At 47.5% G+C, this 22,219-nt stretch overlaps 1 pseudogene; it reads left to right on the forward strand.

Annotated features, from left to right (window-relative positions):
* The window catches only part of LOC114770598 (CUB and sushi domain-containing protein 3-like), a 272,842-nt pseudogene that overhangs the window by 250,258 nt on the left and 365 nt on the right, over positions 1–22,219 (forward strand).

Genomic DNA, 22,219 nt, shown 5'->3' on the forward strand with positions numbered 1-22,219 from the left:
AGAGACAAATGAAGCAAAAGAGGGAGATCAAAGGCACAGATATGAAGGCCTTTTCCTGTCTGCTGATTACCCAAACGTGGCATCTCCAAGTAGTTGGGGCAGCTTACGGACTGTTCAGATGGTACAGAAAAAGCGCGCTGTGAGAAGGAAATGGCTTTCTGATTTGTATTTTTTATTTTTTATCTTTTGACAGGGGAGTCACTGCCTCTGAGCACGGGCAACCAGATCACCGTCAAGTTCACGACAGTTGGGCCGGAGACGGCTAAAGGATTCCACTTTGTTTACCAAGGTAGACGTATTTTCAGCCCCGCCCACCGACCTGCCTTACCATAATCCAATTCTCCTAAAGCCGAGCGGGCTGTGAACACTTCGTGCCCACCTGCTTTTTTTACAGGTCGTGTAACTGTCACTGTAAAAACGATAAGAGGATCAAGGGCAGTATTTCAGTGGAGGGACCCGTGAAGTTTGTTGCTTTTGGGAACATCAGAAAATTAGTTTATTAGTAGTTTGTTGGACTATTAAGAACCGAATTTTTCTTTTTGCTGCGCTATCAACAGGCTTGCGGTGCTTAGTATCTCGGAGCTTCCTTTCTTGGGACCTTGAGAACAAACGTACAAAAGCATTTGCCTTCATTTAGTTTCACAATTTTTTTGTGATTTATTATGGCTATAGCATCCTATTGTCACTCTTGCTTAATTTTAGGTGAAAAGGTTCTAGGTTCTAGTCTAATATTAAAAGCACTAATCATCATAAGCAAACAGTTTCCATTAGATATAAGCAAGTCTTGTTTATCTATTTATTTTTTTAAGCTTAATAAAAGTAAGTGCATTGCATCTGTATGTCTCTGAGAATAAATGTAAATTGATAAAATTATATATATATTTTTTTTTCCATAGAATATAACAGAAGATAATAGTGTTTGGATAAGTTCATATTTCTGCTTATGTGAACCTAACTTAATTACAGGAGCAAACAGAATAAATGTGAAAATACAATAAACTTTACACGGCAATCTTACTTTCGCCACTCCCGCAAAAAAAAATAAAAAATAGCCTCCAAAGGCCCTCAAAGAGGCCCTCCAGATGATGCCGGGCGGTAAATGTCACGTCCTGCAGCGCTTAGCGGCTTCTGGACGAAGCCCGAATCCCCCTCAACGCCCGCCGGCCCTGCTGGGCCCCTGCGCATGCAGAGTGTCTCAGCGCGGATGCCCCACGTGTCCTCCGACTCACCGCAGGAATTCTGGTCGCTTGACCCCGGCCTTCTCGCTCGCCGGTTATCGGGCCTTTTTTTCTGGGACGCTCCCCGCGTCCTGAATAAATCGGACGGCTTGGGCACGAAGGAAGCGAAGGCGCGGGCTGCTTTTGAATGTTTCATTTCGGCGTTAGAAAACCGGCAAGGCGCCTCGTTTTTTGTCGGTGACCGGTGCCAGCAGCGCCGGCCTCGCCAGCCTCCGAGCCGCGGCCAAGACCGGGGTCGCTCGTTCCCGCGACAAGACAAGCGGGAGCAAATGAGCTGGAATAACGCGCACGGGAGACGCTCCAAGTTGAGGCCGTCCCAAGGCCCCCGCGTGCCGGGCAACTGCCGGCTAGCAGTTCGGCTGAGTTCGTGCCGGTTTTAAAGTTCTCCCGATGTCTCCACAGCCGTCCCACGGACCAGCGCCACCCAGTGCAGCTCGGTGCCCGAGCCGCGGTTCGGCAGGCGCATCGGGAACGACTTCGCCGTGGGCGCGTCGGTGACCTTCGAGTGCAACCCCTGGCTACAACCCTGCACGGCTCGCCGGCCATACGGTGCGAGAGCGTTCCCGACGCGCTGGCACGTGGAACGACTCTCTGCCCAGCTGTGTCGGTGAGTGGGACGAAACGCCGTGCCGATGCCGTAAAACATGGCCTGGGACGCCATCGTTAGCCTCCTTTGCCCACGTTTCCGCCTCTCGGTTGTTCGACCATGACGCTTAAACCACCAAACCTGTTCTCATCGAAGTTCTTCCACCCGTGTCAATATTAAACACAGCAGCAGAGGACAGCACAGCGAAATGTGTCCTCTGCTTCTAACCAACACCCTCAGGGAGCAGTGGGCAGCCACGATCCGTGTCAAAAATGTGTTAATATTTGTTGAGATATGTGTTTTTTCAAATTATATTGTACCAGACTGCAATTATTATTATTATATATATTTTTTTTTTTGCTGTTGCTGGGCCTTCAGCATAGCATTAAAGGGGCAGTGGTGGCCTAGCGGTTAAGGAAGCGGCCCCCCGGGCGCCTGTCATGCTCCCCACTGCTCACTCAGGGTGATGGGACAAATGCAGAGGACACATTTCACTGTGCGCACCGTGTGCTGTGCTGCTGTGTATCACAAGTGACAATCTTCCCTTTCACTCACTTTAAAGAACTCGACCCAGTTAGAGAACCAAAACAGGCTGTTTGGGCCGGATTAATTCTCCCCAACGCCGTTGCGATCACACCAAGCAAATGAGGTAGAACAACGCGCACAGACACGGGCGTTGGGTTGCGTCGAGGTCTGGTGACTGCGATGGTGGACGATGGTGGACGTCCATCCACCAACCATCCCGTGGCGCCTATCATCTCGGAGGCCACCATTCTGCGCCAAATGGACTTCACAGCTTAGATTTCGAATGGCGAAACAAACGTGGAACGGAATCAGATGGTTCCTCATAATCCAAGTTCAAACCACGTTGAGAATCCGTCAGAGAAGCCGTCTCGCCGCAGGTTTGGGAATTCTCCTTGATTAGCCGATCTCGCGGCCCATTCCTTATATCAGTGCTAAAATATGAATGACTCCAAAATTGCTCGGAAGTGAATTTGTTCAATAATTTAAGTGTCTGACACGGATATATTGAACGTTCCCACCGGCCCCGCCCCGCCCCGCCCCGCTCGCTCATGCACCCGGGACACGGCCGTTTCCCCCCAACGCCAGGCATCAATCACCGTGTCCCCACCTGCTTTTAGCTGCTTTAACAAACTGATCGGCATCGACCTCTAGATTATCCCGTTGTCCTTGGCAGATAGCATCGGACCTGTGCAAGGACCACCGCCACGCCAAAAAAAGAGAGAGAGAGAGAAAGAAAGAAAAAATGTCCTGCCGCGCTATAGATACCGGCCCGGGCTTTTGATTTGACAGATCTGTTCTTCGGACAATAGTTGGCAGGCCTTCAACAAACGAGAGAAAATTATACGTCCTCGCGTCTCCGCAGGGACAGAGGCAAAATGTCGTGCCCTTCTTTTGTTGGCTCAAGCCGTTGACAATATTCATTGTCTTCTTTCGTGTTGTGTTTTTACTTTTTCTTCAAGTGTCACGTCAAATATCAAGGAAATATGTCGCCATGGGCAAAGGTATTAAAAACTAACAGCTTTGTCTGATCTAATCGTGAAGCTGTCATTCCCGGACCGCCGCTATTTTATAAGTGGGCATCATTGCAAAATGATCGTTCAATCGTCGGAAGTCACATCCGCAATCGAAACTAAAAGTAGCACGGTCGCCGAGCCCTACCTCGCCCACGCCCGTGTGTCCCTTCTCTAAAATATCCGTCCTTATCTGTCATCACAGGCCACCCAACTACTGGTTCAGTCCTTAGTAATCTCACGACTGGACTACTGCAACTCCCTTCTAGCTGGTCTACCACTATGTACCATCCAACCTCTGCAACTCATACAAAATGCAGCAGCACGACTAATCTTCAACCTTCCCAAGTTCTCCACACCTCCCCTCTACTACGTTCCCTCCACTGGCTCCCAGTAGCTGCACGCATCAGGTTCAAATACTGATGCTGGCCTACAAAGCCAAACATGGAGTAGCACCATCCTACCTCACAGCCCTTATTACACCTCGCACTGCACCTCGTTTACTCCGAGCCTCCAGTACTGCTCGCCTGGTCCCTCCATCTCTGACGGTAAAAGGAAGACGCTCATCTAGACTCTTCTCCGTCTTGGCCCCTCGGTGGTGGAATGAACTTCCCCTCGAGGTCAGAACAGCTCAGTCACTGAGCACCTTCACACGGCAGCTCAAGACCTTCCTCTTTAGAGAATATTTAGATGAACTTGTAACCTTCTTCTTGTCTGACTTCTGTATAGAAACTACAATAGAGTGAATAAAAAGATTGTATTCATAGTTGGGGGTCCTAGTGAACCAGAACTGATCACTTCATCCATGGTAACATGGAAGCACGTTGTAAGTCGCTCTGGATAAGGGCATCTGCCAAATGTCTTAAATGTAATTGTTGTCACCCTGGACGCAGGTTCAAAACGACCTCGCCAGGTCCCCAGAGCTGAGCAAAGGCCCCCCCTGCCATCACGTCACTATCTGTAACGCCCCCTGTGTGTGGATTTGCTTCGCAGTGCCGTGCGGAGGGGTGATGACGGCGCGGAGGGGGACCATCCTGTCCCCAGGTTACCCGGAGCCCTACGACAACAATGTCAATTGCGTGTGGAAGGTCTCCGTGCCCGAGGGCGCCGGAATCCAAGTGAGAGCCAAGCTTGTTTGAATCGCCCGCGCTAAACGTTCAAGATTAAGAGTGTCAGGGGTGTGTGGGAAGAGTTAAAACTTTGATAAAAGGGAATTCTTAATGCGAGATAAATATTAATGGGCAAGTGTTTAATTTAGAACTTTTGCAACCTGAACTCGCCTGCCTTCGTCTGGCTTTAGGGGCCGCTTATGGAACTGACGTTGCGTGCATGGCTCCTCTGTACGTTTTTTTTTGGGTTCGGGGACAAACTGGATCTCCTCATTTGCTTGTTTGCAGATTCAGGTGGTGAGTTTCGCTACCGAACACAACTGGGACTCGCTGGAGTTTTATGACGGGCCCGACAGCAACGCTCCGAGACTTGGAAGCTATTCAGGTAAAAAAGTGACATATCTTTTTCTCCGTTTCGAAACTTTCTTCGCTCAAAGAGTCGGCCATGTGTGTGCAGCATCTCCCCATGTTTCCTCACGGTGACAGTTACATAAAACCATGATTATTATTGTCTAGATTTGCAGGACCTTCCAAAAAAAAAAAGGTCATCATATCTGGAGGTAATGGCTGGAGGCAGGAGGCTAAACCTCGCTTTAGAAGAACCAAGAAGCAGAAGACACTATATGATTAAGACGGGAGGTCTTTTGTTATTCCTAACTTAGCCAGCATCGGGAATACGACTCTGGACCAAACTGACTTTTCATGGTCAGACATCATCATGCATCAGCTCAAGTTCTGTTTCTTGTTGAGGTTTGAGGAATAAAAAAAAAAAGATGGTTTTTAATATTACCCTAACATTTTTTTTTTTTTTATCCCATAATCCCATAAACCGTGGAGGAGGCTTTACTAAAAAGCCACCAAGCACCTGTCACTGTCTCTCAGCCAATCTATAAGCACAAAGAAAGGAGTCGAGGAGCCGGACACAAGGAACCAAAGAACTCCTGGTCATAATATCATACAGAAACAGTTTAGAAATGGGATGGATGGACGAATAGATTTCAAAACGTGAAAATCAAATCTGCCGACTACTCAAACCCACATCTCTAATAGACTGCAGATAGATCCGCGCAATATTGCCAGCACAAAAACATAATTAACACATCAGCGGGCACCCGGCGCGGAGACGCACTCCGGGTTTCTCCGTTGTCTTTCGCCGTCTAAACGAATCCCCAGGTCTTCGGTGGCGATCGAATCGGGGTGAGCGCCCCCCATCGCTCCGTGGCTCTTTGTTAATAAACAAAGGCGCCAGTGGTGGCGCGTCGATGCGGCGTGCCTGTCAGGCGGACACTAATGCCGATGGGTCAATGACCCCATGGGCGGACGGGGGGACGGAGGAGGCCGGTAATGAGGTGGTCCCATTGAGAAGCCTTTATCTGGGTGACAGCAACATGGCACCTCGCTCGCCGTTACAGGCGATCCCTCCCTCCGAGCTGCTCTGGCAGCCACTTAATGATGGGCCGGTGGAAAGGCCCGGAACAATGGTGGGTAATTGAGAGAAGGCTCGTATGAGGGGGTCCCTTGTGCCTTATTGGCGTCGCTGAGGTGACGGTCTAGCGCTGTCCCTGGCGTCTGCATCATGCGACCAGTTGGCTCTGTGCGGCAGCAGCAAAACGTTCCGTTTAAACTTCCTGCTAATTTAAAGTGATAAAGTGAAGTGACTGTCACTTGTGATACACACGGTGCACACAGTGAAATGTGTCCTCTGCATTTAACCCATCACCCTGAGTGAGCAGCGGGCAGGCATGACAGGCGCCCGGGGAGCAGTGTGTGGGGACGGTGCGTATTCAACCTTCTGAATACGGGACCGCTAGGCCACCACTGTGCCAGTCCCCCCCTGCAGACACTCAGGGTTAAGTGTCTTGCTCAGGGACACGATGGTAGTAAGTGGGATTTCTGGTTCAAAAGCGAGTGTGTTACCCACTAGTCTACTACCAACCTTGGATTCTGCATGTGCCCTGGTTCTCGAACGCAGGCTTTAAACCGCCGTGGCCTTTACACGCCACGCGTTTTCCACTCCTCTGCACCGTGTTTACAAGTTTTATGAGGAGGACTTTGCTTTTATGTAAAAGTGGGCAGGCCGCGGGAGCCCGTGAAAGCCCTTTTCTGAGGGTAGCTGCAAATGACGTCCCTCTCCCCTCCTCGCCTCTGCCCCCCTCTCTGCTCCGCTCCAGGGACGACGATCCCCCCGCTGCTCAACACCACGTCCAACAACCTGTACCTCAACTTCATCTCCGACATAAGCGTGTCCGCCGCCGGCTTCCACCTGGAGTACACAGGTACACCGCCGCCTCCCCCACAGCTCCCGAGGGGTTCAGCCTCGGCACTGTTGAGGTTCCAGGTGCTGCTCATTCAGCCACGCTCAGTCCAATTCCAACAGAAAGCTCAAATAAATCCATTCATTAACTTATATTTGAGGGGGGCACTGTGTTGCCAACGTTTGTGTTAATTAATGGTCTGGTTTTAGTGGCTTGGTGCTGAATATTCATTTTTCATAGTCCAGTTATGAAATGCTCTGTCCGCACCAATAAGTGCCCTTATTGGTTAATGATGTCCTCACATCATGGCTTGGTGTTGGTTAGCTGCCGTTTGTTTTATGTAGGCTATGTCTTGGCTTTTATTTTAAGCGGATATGATAATTAATATACGAGACAAAGATTTATTTGTGTGATCTTTTTTGGAAGTCATCAGCTATATCTACCAGTGGTTAAATCCTTTGCTGGTAGGAGTGGCATTTTTTGGATAGTGATCTATAGGGGCTTAGCATCAAGCATAAATGGTGAGAATCATAGTATGTGACCTTCAGTTACCAGATCTCAACCAAAATGCGGGAGGTTTTAGACCAAAATTTTAGTTTTGTTTTTTCTGCTTCTGATTTTTTTTATTAATTTTTTTTTTCTGTTCTGTTACCCTCCATCCCGATCCGAGCACCAACCCCTTTCCCTTTTGAAACTCATTTGTTTGTTTGTAGCAGTGGGTGGAGGGAAGAGCAATTTCTGTCACTTTGTGGAGCAATCATTGCCACCTTTGAAGGACAGGAATTTTTAATAGTTTATCAACTGACATACGTCACTCGGCACTCTATGATGCTCACTCTTTTGTGCCTCCCACTCACATTTAGATTTGTGTGTGTGTGTGTGTGTGTGACCTCTGTTTGCTCTGATAAAAAGATGCTGTTCTGTTGTATTTAGAATTCTAACTTTTCTCCCTTTTCAGCAATTGGGTTAGAATCCTGTCCAGAACCTCAAATTCCGAATTATGGCGTCAAGATCGGGGACCGCTACATGGTGGGAGACGTGGTCCAGTTCCAGTGTGAGCAAGGATACTCTCTGCAGGTGAATCAGCGTAAAATTTTCTTTGCCCGTTTTATTATAAGCTACATGGCACATTTTATCTTCATGTATTTTTGCTTTTTTTTTTTTAGGGGAATGCGTACATAACCTGCATGCCAGGACCAGTGCGGAGGTGGAACTATCCTGTACCGCTCTGCCTTGGTAGGATCACAATCACTGGGCCTAATACACTTGTTTCTGAATCAAACTGTTCTACAGTGGCCTGTATCGAGTTTTAATTCTGTTGGGGCTAAAAAAATACTGTCAGAATTAATACAGAAGTTCATATGCACAGGACATTTTGCGAGGTTTTTGGGGATAGCTATTATGCTAAACCCTTTGCCAAATGTATGAAATCTAACAAGCCCATGTTCACACGATAGGCACAATGTCCAGGCACAATAATGTCCAGAAAGTGTTGACATATACTGTTTTGTAGTTCACCGACTTTTAGTAGTGTGCAAAATTAATCAATTTATGATGCAAATTGGATGTCTTATTACCAACAGCTATAAGAATTATAAATAATAATTTTTTTCATTCTAACTTGGCTTTTTTAAAAATATGTCGATCTGGCTTTATATTAGGAATTGACAATTGAATATATTATACATAATCATTGTATGACTAGGCAGACGCTAAGAAGAAAGGTTTACTTGCTTGACTGGTTCCGTGAATGCACACAAGATGATTTATTTGATTGAATTTATTTATTTCCATCCAAAATATCTTGTCATGATAAGTCACAGACTCAGAGACTCTGAAATTACCATTCGGAGGTAAACGCTGCAAAGCCCAGCTGCAAACCCCAAAGAACGCATTGATTTTGCAGCCGCTCCTCGGCTCTACTTTAATGTAGACGCTCCCCAAACTAACGTGCACCTTTGATTTTTTTGTCCTAATTACAATGATGAAAGTCTCTCTTGTCTTCCGCCACCTTTAAAACAGCATATAATATCGCTGTCATATTAATTCTGGATGTCTGTAAATATGTTGGTATTGAATGAATTGTTTTGTGCTTTCAAGTCAGTTTGAACTAGCTTTTTTTATTATTTATGAAATACCATAGAGAGTTTTATGCATTATAATGGCATAAACGCTCATGTGTCAGACTTTTAACAGTTTAACTGGAGAGCGGTTTGTAGTGCCATTGAGTAAAACTAAATCCAATGTGGTTCCTTTTTTTTTTCACCTCCTAGTTATTAATAAACCGTTTCGTAGGAGATTTCACAACATGACAGCGGTTCTGAGCCCATTCAAACTCACTCAAGCTGTTCAGCAGCAGGATTTCAGCAAGGCTGTGGGATGTTAGAGGCCTCGTCTCCCTCAAACGTCAAGAGCTCATCCGTCACAGAGAATTCCAGAAAGCTTTTTAAAGTAGCAGTTAGGGTTGAGAATTAAGGCGTCAATATCCATGTCTCACTGGTAGCTTCTTTCTTTTTTTTTTTTTTTGTAATAAAGGAATGAACGTAAACGGGAGCCATTTCAGTTCAAACGTTTCCTCACTTTTTAATTCACTGGCACCCTGATAGAATGGATCTATTACAGTACAGTTTTTTCGAAGATGTCTGTTTGCCAGCTGATGTGTTCATTTCATTTGGCATTAGATCATTTTGTTCATCGTTCGCACAGCCTGACAAAATGTATGATGGATTTTTGCAAAAACTAAAAAAACGTGAGAGTGCGACTGCATCTAATGCTTATGTGAGGCTAGAGCTGGGTGAGGTTCCTTCACTTTTTCATCTAACCCTCCGCCAGCCCTCTGACTCTCCAGCAAAAAAACAACATCTCAGTCTGATGCTTTGGCTGTCAGCAGCCAAAGCGTCCGGATCAGGTTTGTGACCTCTTTGTCTCTTCTCAACATGTACTGCATTAGACCCACCATTTACCCCAGAATATGGGTGTGTACCAGACTGACGGTTACATTTACACCTGAACTTGGCTCGCAGATGCTGCCTCCATGTTTATCTACAGTACAGGCCAGAAGTTTTGACGCACCTTCTCATTCAACGTGTTTTCTTTATTTTCATGACCATTTACGTTGGTAGATTCTCACTGAAAGCATAAAAATTATGAATGAACACATGTGGAGTTCTGTACTTAACAAAAAGTGGAGACCTGACTCCACAGTCACCGACCTGAACCCAATCCAGATGGTTTGGGGTGAGCTGGACCAACAAGTGCTAAACACCTCTGGGAACTCCTTCAAGACTGTTGGAGAACATTTCAGGTGACGACCTCTTGAAGCTCATGGAGAGAATGCCAAGAGTGTGCAAAGCAGTAATCAGAGCAAAGAAACTAGAATATAAAACATGTTTTCACTTATTTCACCTTTTTTTGTTAAGTACAGAACTCCACATGTGTTCATTCGTAGTTTTGATGCCTTCAGTGAGAATCTACGTAAAAAAAAAACGTAAATGGTCATGAAGATAAAGAAAACACGTTGAATGAGAAGATGTCCAGACTTTTGGCCTGTACTGTACGTTAAGTCTTGTGTGAAGCTGTTTTACTTGAACTTTTATGGGCACTATTAACAGATGTCTACAACAGACAAAGGTTGATTCACGTGAAAAAGGTAAAATAAAAATATGATCCGCTTGCTAGGTATATGTGTCATAAAGAGGAGAAATGAAATACCCTCTCTTAATTTTTGTCAGCCACATCACAAACAAAATAGGAGGAGCCCACGGCGATGACTCGAACCCCCTCCCATCACATCCTCAATCTACCACAAGCTAGTTTTTTACACCCCTGGCAACACAGAGGACAGAAACCTGGATGCTAATTCACCAATACGGTCTCAAGAAATCTTCAGATGCCAAAAGGAATGTGCCGACAGATTATCAGCATTTATTCCTCTGACCGTTGAACAACTGAATATGGCGTTCGCGTACACACACAATATTTTATGTTACGCTTCCAAAATTGCCTTTAAAATAAATGGCACGTTGGTATATGACGGTGTCACAGCCAATACACCTCCAGCCCACCAGAGAGCACCAGACCAGACAGAGAGACGGCGACCCGGAAGCGGAAACGAGAGCGCTCTTTGAGTTGAATCTATTCCCCAGAGACGCTAGCCTTGTTTTCCCACGCCCAGCTGACTAGAATCCACGACCACGCCCCTTGCCTGTCCCTGACCACGAGCCTTGCCTGCCCCCTTTATTACGAAGATCTACTGACGGATTCCACCTCGACACCACGACCTTCGCCTGCCACCGACACTGAGTTTGCCTGACCCTTGTAAGAAGACGATCTCCCCGTTACCCCCCACGAAGCCCTAGTTCCCTCCACGATTCCACTCCCGTCCCAACTTACCTCCGGCCTCCCTCTCCCCGACCAAACGCTTCCGGTCCTCCTCCCCAGCGCGTCCTATGTCTGCTCCCCGTGCGACGACTTGTCCCCTTGCTGCCAGCATGCCTGCAAATGCGTCCCCGAACTCCAGCAGTGACAGACGGATAATTCCGTCAGATTCGATAGGCCGTCACATCCGGCACGCGACGCCGCTAATCCGCGGCGGCACCTGCACCACGAGTGGCAGCAGGAAATTGCCGGTGTCCGCTGCATTACTGCGCACTCCGTAATTGGCCCCTTCTCCACGTTTCCCTGTCGAATTAACAGCCACTGGCGTCCGAGACAGCGAGTGGCACCGGGGGCCCGTTCGTTCTCATTCCATTAGATTCAATTACATCGGAAAGCACTGACCAGAATGGCGGGTGCAAAGGTCAAAGATACTTGTCGCATTTGGGGATGGCGTGCTGAGATGATTTTTGCTCTGTCTGTGTGTGTGTGTGTGTTTGTGTTTGTCTCCGTGTGTACATCGGACCACAGCCCACTGCGGCGGCTCCATGACAGAGGTCAGCGGGGTGATTCTGAGCCCTGGCTTTCCTGGCAACTACCCCAGCGGCCTGGACTGCGCCTGGACGGTCAAGCTTCCCGTCGGTTTCGGTATGTGAGCCCAGCTGGCGTGACGGACGTACGAGGCTCTGGCGGGAAAAAAAAACAAAGACTTTTACTTAATAAAAAAAGCTAATGGTGTAAAAAAAAAAAAAGGGGATTTAAAAAATAAAACGTTTTATGTTGCTGCTACGTACGATTTCATGTGAATAACCGTACTTTTTATCAGTGTGAGTTATTAGACTCTTATGTGGCTGATTTCAAGTGAACGTCATGATATATATAAAAAAGTATTTCAGACAAGCGCTCTTACTTACACACGCACATGCACACACACTGCATCGTCTAGCACTTAACAATTTCCGAGTATGTTCTTTTTCTGACAAGTTGGACCTTATCGGGGCTCTTAGTTTTGTAAATGGAACGAGAATTGCTGGTGTCTTCCTCTTGTAAGTCGCTTTGGATAAAAGCGTCTGCCAAGTAAAGTAAAGTAAAGATATACCGTATAACAAAGGTTATTTTTCTCTGCTTGCGCTGAATACATACGCCAGGGATTACATGGCATTCCAGTTAAATATTATTATTATTGTTAATGTGGGGTGATGTGGCTATAGTGGCTGTAGTGCCACCTTTGTCCACCTCTTCTTCACAGTATCGCATCTTGGTTTTTTTAACACCCAGTTGACGAAGGTGTGCCAAATCGACACCACACAATGGACACATGTTAGAATGGAAGTGCGATGACACTTTATTTGGCAACAACAGCCATTTTCTTTAGAGCGGCGCACTGGGCGAACTCAAGGGGCCGGTAAAAATGCCGCTCTCACAGATGTTACAGCCATAAATTCCCCTGTTTTTGAAGACAAAGCATTTGTGTGTGTGTGTGTGTGTGTGTGTGTGTATGAGCGTGGGCATGTATACATGAGCACACCAAGGACGAGTGCTCCTTGGAATGTGTGTACTTGTGTTCCTTTGTGAATGTTAAAATGTATAAGTATGCCAAGGACACTGGGTTCCCTGAGGGGGGTTTCTCAGTGTGTGTGTGTGTGTGTGTGTGTGTCAGTGCATGTGTGACCTGTATGTCTTAACCAGTCAACATGCCACAGCTGTGTGTGTGTGCTTGCGGTTTTCTAGGAATCTACCTGCAGTTTTCGAACTTCTCCACCGAGGCCATCCACGACTACCTGGAGGTGCGAACCGGCAACCTGGAGACGGGCACGGTGATCGACAGGTTCAGCGGGCCGCAGCTCCCCCAACCGTTCTTCAGCACCACCCACGAGACCACCTTCTTCTTCCACAGCGACTACTCGCAGAACAAGCCTGGATTTCAGGTCACCTACCAAGGTGAAACCATGCGCTCCGGAAACGTCCTCAACTCTGGACACAAGAATAATTCAAACAGAATATCTTACTTGGCGCGATCTGCCGGTATTCCGTTCTTTAGTGAATTTCCAGACTTGTATTTTACAAACACACACACATATCTCACAGTATTGTCCTCACAGGAGCCTGGAGGGGTCAAATGTCCAATAAAGGGTTTAGTATATCAACACACTACTAGCCAGCTACACTCCTGCACGCCTTTTCAGATCTGACTGAAAATCCCCTCTTCACGGGGTCTCCGATCCCAATCGACTCTGTTTTCCGTTGTTGTCCCTGGCTGGTGGAACAACTTGTCCTGCTCCATTCGACTAGCCGAGACCGCTACCACCTTTAAGAAGCAGTTGAAAGCCCACTATTTCAGACGAATCTAACACTTACACACGCACGTGCGCACACACTGGACAAAATAAATAAAAAAAGAAAAATTTCTTTGTCCAGCACTTAACAATTCCCCAGCATGTTCTTTCCTGACAAGTTGAGCCTTATCAGGGCTCTTAGTTTTATAAACTCAAAATCTATAGAAACCGAATGAGAATTGCTGGTGGATAAAAGCGTCTGCCAAGTAAAGTAAAGTAAAATAGTGTAGTAAAACAAAGCAGCTTTCACAGGAAAACGTACAGGACTGCGTACAGCGTACCATGTGACACAACGTTGCAGGTACATGAGGTGAGCGACAAAGTTCGGGTATTAAATTTAGCTACGTGGTATAATCCCCCGTAATTACGTGCACGAATCAAGAGAGAAGGTCGTTCAACATTGTGCCCGACGTTCACACAGCGAACCACATTCTGCAGCGAACGCAATGCGGTCGTTCCCCTCGGCCTCCTCGCGTCCGGGCGTTCCCCGCCCCCGCGCCGTCCCCTGCCGGGCCGTCCCCGCCGTCAGCACGCCTCCAGCAGGTTGCGCTGCGTAAAACAGCCGCGACCTGAATGTCTTTAAAAACCATCTGTGGTATTTTGCGCTTCAGAAGAGAAAATGAAACAAATGGTATTTATTTGTTTGTTTGTTTATTTGTTTGTTTTGTGTGTTTGTTTGTTTGTTTGTTCTTTAACAGCGTACCAGCTACAGAGCTGCCCGGACCCTCGGCCTTTCCAGAATGGGATTGTCATTGGCAACGACTTCAGTGTGGGCATGACCGTGTCGTTCGAGTGTCTGGCAGGCTACTCGCTGATCGGAGAGGCCTCCCTCACCTGCCTCCACGGGACCAGCCGCAACTGGAACTACCCCGTGCCGCGGTGTGAAGGTGACGTCAGCGTCCTCGCCGCGCCTTCTCGCGACATCCGCTCAGACTAGCGACGGACGGGTAAATGGATCGATGGATGAACATTTACGTTTTGACCTTTCAGCACTTTGTGGAGGCAACATCACTTCTATGAACGGCACCATCTACTCCCCCGGCCACCCCGCCGAGTACCCCAACTTTCAGGACTGCGTCTGGAACGTCAGGGTCCCTCCAGGAAACGGCATCTTCATCAACTTCACGACCCTCAGCACCGAGCCCATTTACGACTACATCACCGTTTGGTAAGGGGCCTTGTGCTGCACATGCAGATATTGAAGCACAGGGACAACTTCTACACAGAATCTGCCTGAGCAGTGACCGGTCCTATCAGACGACAGCTCAGAAATGTCACACATCACCACCTGCCTGAAAAGCCACTGAAGCTTCTTACTTGTACTTCATTTTTCATTCGTATATGTATATTTAGAAATAATGTGGCAAGGGGTGGTAGTAGCCTAGTGGGTAAGACACTCGCCTGTGAACCAGAAGACCCAGGTTCAAATCCCACTTACTACCATTGTGTCCCTGAGCAAGACACTTAACCCTAAATTGCTCCTGGGGGGACTGTCCCTGTAACTACTGATTGTACTGATTGTAAGTCGCTCTGGATAAGCGCGTCTGATAAATGCCGTAAATGTAATGTAAATGAAAGTAAATGGGGGTTCATTTAAAAAAAATTAAAAGCCTGATGTGCTGTGCTGCCTTGTATCACATGAGACAATCACTTCACTTTCTGGGGTCAGTGGTGGCCTAGCAGTTAAGGAAGCGGCCCCGTAATCAGAAGGTTGCCGGTTCGAATCCAGATGGGATTGTCGAGGTTCCACTGAGGTTCCATCCGCTGAGGTTCCACTGAGCAAGGCACCGTCCCCACACACTGCTCCCTCAGGGTGGTGGGTTAAATGCAGAGGACAAATCTCACCGTGTGCAACGTGTGCTGTGCTGCTGTGTATCACATGTGACAATCACTTCACTTCAATTCTATTTCTATTTAGGGATTTTTGTCATTTTTTTGTACCAGAAGTGAAGTGAAAGTGAAGTGATTGCGATACACCGCGTCATTGCGATACACTGCAACACACACACAACGAAATGTGTCCTCTGCATTTAACCTTCACCCTTGGTGAGCAGTGGGCAGCCATGACGATGCCTACTGAGGGGACCTCAGTGGATCGGGATTCTAACCAGCAACCTTCTTTTAAAGTGAAGTGATTGTCACATGTGATACACAGCAGCACAGCACACGGTGCACACAGTGAAATGTGTCCTCTGCATTTAACCCATCACCCTGAGTGAGCAGTGGGCACCATGAAAGGCGCCCGGGGAGCAGTGCCAGGACGTGCAGACCTTGTCCAAGATTTGTTTTTCTAATATATACAAGCCCGAGAGGTGTCTCGCGTTGATCGTTGGCCCAGTCGATCGCCTCCGGGAATTGTAAAAACCGCGGCCTTAGCGGCGCGCGTAAATTCTGGCGCGTCGGGGTATGTTAAAGCACGCCGGGCCCTGAGTTATTGTCCCCGCCAAGCGCTGCTCCACTGCCAGTGCGGCCGGTTGAAATAGTGCGTCGAGTAAAAAAAAAGTCCAGTAATTAACGTTCTCGGCGTGTGCGCGTCAGAGGCGAGCTTTTGTTTTTAAACGCAGTCCGGAGGGTCCGTTAATTTATTAGCGCTGTCTCTCGCAGCCCTTTCCCCTGGCCAGACCTTTAAATAATCCATTTTCACCAGCAACTACATTACCCCCCCATCTGCACTGTAGTCTTCCTCAGGACGTAGTTGCGTCGCTCGTTTTGCCAGCGATGGCACACACTTATGGCAGGATGCTGATCCTACTTTTTTTTTTTTTGTCCTTGCCATATGGAAATTGCAGAATGCATGTTCTATGAAAAACAATGGACTGTGGGACTTTTTTTCTGCTCATGGTCACTTTTACATGCAAACAGTACATTTTTGAAGTATCAGCCCGAGAGGACGAGTCTTTTTTATTTTAATGTGATAAGAATAACAACAATAATAATGTATGTAGGTAGGTGTATATATTGTATAGGTGTATAAATATTATACTGAATAAGAAATATCATATATTGCCATTGTTGTACACATTGTCTTACCCTCATTACATTTACATTTACATTTATGGCATTTACCAGACGCCCTTATCCAGAGCGACTTACAATCAGTAGTTACAGGGACAGTCCCTCTGGAGCAACTCAGGGTTAAGTGTCTTGCTCAGGGACACGATGGTAGTAAGTGGGATTTGAACCTGGGTCTTCTGGTTCATAGGCGACTGTGTTACCCACTAGGCTACTACCACCTACCACTCATTAAAAGGCTTCCAAATTCAACTGACTTTTCAGCTCACAGTTCAGCAAAATTCGCTCTAGACCAAGACAATAGACGTATAATGAATGAATTATTAGGCCAATTTAGGTGAAACATCTTTTGCATTTGTTTTAATTGATTGACAGCCCTAATAAATATGATTTATTTTCCTCTCTGTTGCTTCATCATTCGGAAATAGCCCGCAATAGACTAACGCTGTAATAACACGTTTGTTCTCTGTCATAGGGACGGACCAGACCAGAGCTCTCCTCAGATCGGTCAGTTCAGCGGGAACACGGCGCTGGAGTCGGTCTACAGCACCTCCAACCAGATCCTCGTCAAGTTCCACAGCGACTTCAGCGGCAGCGGCTTCTTCGTCCTCAGTTACCATGGTGAGTCCCCCTCCCGCTCGCCTCACGGCAGCCGTTCATTTCATAATCAATTTAAGCTCCGCTACTGCGCCTACTGCTGTCCCCCCTTTGTCAGTGTTGTCATCGCCCGCCCCCCCCCCGCCGAAGCATTAGATGTGATTGTCATTGATTCTCGTTTTCTCAAACCTGAATAATGCGGCGACTCGCGCGTTCGCTAAAGAGAAATCGCTCTGTAAACATTCCTGCACGTCCATAAGCGCTCTGCAGATGAACGGTCTGGCCGCAGCCAGCGGTTACACCGGCCATGTCGACCCCGCCCGTCGGCGTCCAGGCCTGCTCGTTCCCTCGCAGCTCCCGGGTTTATGATTGAGCTTCGTGCGCTTATCGATCCTCGCGCCACCTGCCACTAACCGGTCGTGGCACTCCGGTCCCTCGGGCCCCTCCGCCTGTGACACGGGCTTCGATTTCCGCAACTCTCGCGCCCGGGCATCCTGTTCGGCACTCGCAGCTCCCACATCTGCGAGCAGCTTCTGATGACGGTCCTTTCGCACGCAGGCCAGACTCCGAGGTGATAAAAGCCCCATTATTTATTTCAGCTCTCTCCGAGAGGACAGAGTCGAACCTGGAGGGATGTTAATCGCCTTCGAAGCTTCGCATCTTTAAAGTCTGACACGCGAACGCGTCGAAGGAAAGACACGTGACACCTTCATTTGCTCAGGCGCGGTGTGGAAAGCGAAGTTTTATCTCCGGTTCACGTTAAATGGGACACAAACGCAGACCTCCAACATTGGAAATATTCAGCACGACAGATGTATTTGTTCATATGATCGGATTATGGTGCGAGCACCGTCCCCACACACTGGTCCACAGGCGCCCACTGCTCACTCAGAGTGATGGGTTAAATGCAGAGGACAAATTTCACTGTGTGCACCATGTGCTGTGCTGCTGTGTATCACAAGTGACAATCACTTCACTTCACTTCACTTCACTCCAGCACTTTCACCTTCAATCACTCTGGACTCTTTGCACAAAATCACTTTGCACAAAATTTTTACTTTACTGCTCTTTTTTTTTTAAACATTGTCTTTCACTCCTTTGCACACCTTCACCCTACCAGTTACACATATTGTATGGTAAAGACGTAAAAGTGTAATATTTGGTTATGTTTGCAATATTTGCATATTGGTCTTCATTGTATACTTGCAACCTTTGCAATACTGTGGTCTGTAGCAGTCACAAAAAGCATTTCACTGCACATCATATCGTGTATGACTATACATGTGACAAAAAAAAATTGAATTTGCTTTTTGCTTGAACTCTCAGTTCTAAGTACAAATGTGACACAACGTGATTAAGATTTTGTGTCGTGATCACAACGATTAACCCAAATTCAACCAAACCCTGGGAATTCTGCGTCACCAAAATGTTAGCCAGACGTTTACTGAAATAAACGGAACCGTAAACGAAAAAACACTATTCGTAAACGCACACAGATTGGACAGATTTCTGCTATGTAAACCTAACATTTAACAGCTAAAGACAGTGGTGTTTCAGTCTTTGCCTTTGAACCACAAGTCAACCCACACTGACCAGCATTGTGTTAAGGCTCTGGATAACGGGCGTCTGCTAAATGACGTTTCTGGTGACATACTGCCCCCCCATTGGACGCCATTAAAATTCTCCAGGGGGCAAATTATTACAGGTCTTTATTACGCGCCTTTAATTGCTTTGTGGTTGAATGTGAGACCCGTGTGCGGACGCGGAGAACGTCACATGTCGAATAAGTGCCATTTTCAGTCTTCACTGAAACCTGCCGGGGTCCTTGGTGGCCTGGCGTAGCGAGAGGGACGGGTGGGTGGCAGAATGCTTTGCCCTCTCCCGTTCCAGCTATGTCGGAAAGTGGCTCGACCGGGCGCCGCGGCAGTCAACCAACGGCTCGTTTCGCCGAACTCCCATCACCCCCTCCTGCCAGTGTCATTGTTTTGAGCCTCACAGGGATTTGGGAAAAAAATCCCGCCATCCCTCAGCAGCTCCGCCAGAGCCGCACACTAAGTGGGCTTCAATAGTTAATTAGTGTTATTCCTGCTCCTCGTCCGGAGCCAAAATCCCATCTTCAATTAGGCCGGCGAAGACAAAGCTGGCATCCTCCATCTCCGCCGTCATCTGTCTGAGAGACGGGATCATCGCCAGGAGGAGGGGAGCGCTCTTCCTCGTCTTAATCACTCAGAAGTCTTCTCAATTACGCTTTACATACATGCATTAAAAAAACAATCAAGGGTTCCTCCTCTCTCGCTGGAGTCCTCTGCGTCGTATTCATGAATTGTTGCTGTCAAAATAATTAACGCATCATAATCAATGCATTTACGGCATTCATCAGACGCCCTTATCCAGAGCGACTTACAGTCAGTAGTTACAGGGACAGTCCCCCCCGGAGACACTCAGGGTTAAGTGTCCTGCTCAGGGACACGATGGTAGTAAGTGGGGTTTGAACCTGGGTCTTCTGGTTCATAGTCGAGTGTGTTACTCACTAGGCTACTATCATTTTTTTTTTGCCCGGTGCCTGCATGTACTCGGATGTTGTGGTGGTGCTGTTATTACGATGCGGCCTTCCGCTCCTTCGCTGTGGCATTTATCAGACACCCTTATCCAGAGCAACTTACAATGAATAGTTACAGGGGACAGTCCCCCCTGGAGCAATTTAGGGTTAAGTGTCTTTCTCAGGGACACGATGGTAGTAAGTGGGGTTTGAACCCGGGTCTTCTGGTTCATAGGCGAGTGTGTTACCCACTAGGCTACTACCACCCTAGATTGACTTGATATTGACTCTGTGTTACCTAACGGCTAACGTTTTCGTCTCTTCCCCTCCAGCCTACCAGCTGCGGGTCTGCCAGCCGCCTCCGGAGGTGCCCAGCGCAGACGTGCTAATGGAGGACAGCGAGTTCGAGATAGGTGAGCGTCCGCCGCGCCGGCTCACTGCGCCATGGCGCACCGACGGGGTTGAAGTGCTTTTCGCTGGCCTGTGGAAGAAAGCAACCGTCCCTCCGCAATCGCAGGCTCCGCCCTCTGATAATAAAACCGCGCGCTCATGTCTGAAGCAAGTGTCTCAAATGTAGACTTAAACATCAACGTTTCAGCCCCGTACTTCTCTGTCATGGCAGTGGTGGCCTAGCGGTTAAGGACGCGGCCCAGTAATCAGAAGGTTGCCGGTTCGAATCCAAAGCGACTTTTTATCCAAAGTGACTTACAAGAGGAAGACACCAGGACAAATTTCACTGTGTGCACCGTGTGCTGTGCTGCAGTGTGACAGTCCCTTCACTTAAAATGTGAAACTTTAACCCCAGCCTCATCCCCTCGCTGCTCCACACGGAGCCCGAGTCCCCCTCCCGGCACGCTGCGGCGCGTCCTCTTGTCCCGCTCCCGAACCCACTCACCCTCCTCCTCCCTCCCTCCCTCCCTCAGGCCAAGCGCCACCGGTCATCGTCCCCGACATTCTCTTATGATTCTCTTCTGTTAGCACTTTCGTTTTCGAATACCAGAGAGTGAGGATGGTAAACGGCCCACAGTTACAATGCGTAGAATTACTCAGGAGATGATTGTTAATATTCACAACTGCTGCGTTTTTGAATGCGGCGTAGTTATTATTCTTACGGCCAATGTGGCTCCTTTTTTTGTAATACAGGTTCATGATTCGTTATTCATAAAGCACTTTAACACTACAAAGGAGCTGACCAAAGTGCTGTACATTAAAATAAGAAATAAGTAAAATTACCAGGAACAGGACAGACATGGACGAAAACAGAATACAATAAAACATGCAGCAATTTGAATTAAACAAGGGGAACAACACAGAGAATATTTAACACAACTTCTTAAAAGAGTTTATATATAGACTGCATAAGAAGCCACATAAGACAACTGCATAAGAATACTGCGATACTTGGAATGGAAAATATTTGGGGGGGGGGTCCTAGACCGTACTTGCATAAGAATACTGCTATACTTGGAATGGAAAATATTTTAAGGGGGGTCTACACCGTGCTTGCAATAGAATACGGCAATATTTGAAATGGAAAATATATTTTTTCCATTTTTTCCAATGCAAAGTGCTTCAGATCAACGAAGCTGCATCTGAGTTCCTGCAAAGACCTTGCGTGAAACCAGGCTTGAAAAATGTTCATTATAAGACGCCATCTGTGTCGCTCACCCATGCTCACGCGACCTCCTACCGTGGGCCATTTCTCACCGGCTTCCGACTTTTTAACGCCGAGCCCCGCTGGCCGAGGGTGCCATTTGTAGTGAGACAGTGGCCGCTGATATGATTGGCGGCGTAGAAAGTGGGCCATTGCGGTAACCGAGATGGATTCACCTTGCCCAGTAACCAGGAGCCGGCACCTCCAATCCATCATCTCTCTGATACTCCCGACTCTGCTGACACGGGAGTATTTTTAGATTGGCAGTATGGGCAGTGACCAAGAAGGTGATTCCAGCTATTAATTTCAACGCTTTTTCCACTAATTCTTTACCCCCGTGACAGCGGTCTCTGTGGCAACGGGGGCGCTAAACCGATCGACCTTAGACTGTAAAATACGGCTGAGCTCCCTCCCTGTGTCTCAATTAACCGATTCTCTCTCGCTCCGCTCTCTCGCAGGTGACATTATCCGGTACAAGTGTCACCCCGGCTTCACGTTGGTGGGCAGCGATATTTTGACCTGCCGGCTTGGGGAGAGGCTGCAGATGGATGGTCCTCCTCCCTCGTGCCAAGGTTCGCCCTCTTTTTTTTCTTCCTCCTGATGTCAAATCAAGTCAGTGGCTGTTAATGTGTAAGCACATGGGTGTCTCAAAAAACTGAAGGTGAACCGTTGGCACAAATGTGCCAAAGCCATATAGGAGAACTTTTTTTAAAAAAGTTAAACGCGACTGCAACAATGTTGCCACAATTGTTTGCATTGTTTCTATTACTTATATAACTGCTTGCATTGCAGTTAATAATCGCTTCTACTTAACTGCGTGCGTGGAGAATTGTGGCAAAAAGATGCATTTTCACTTGCATTTTCAGCTGAAAAACTCAAAGTGCTACATCGTACAAGCAAAAGTAACTAACATTTGAACCTAAATCAATCAAGAGCCGTGTATTGAAGTAAAAAGAAAGGTTTCTGCACAGTCCATAGACCGCG

Source organism: Denticeps clupeoides, chromosome 20 (assembly GCF_900700375.1).
Source record: "Denticeps clupeoides chromosome 20, fDenClu1.1, whole genome shotgun sequence".
NCBI lineage: Eukaryota > Metazoa > Chordata > Actinopteri > Clupeiformes > Denticipitidae > Denticeps > Denticeps clupeoides.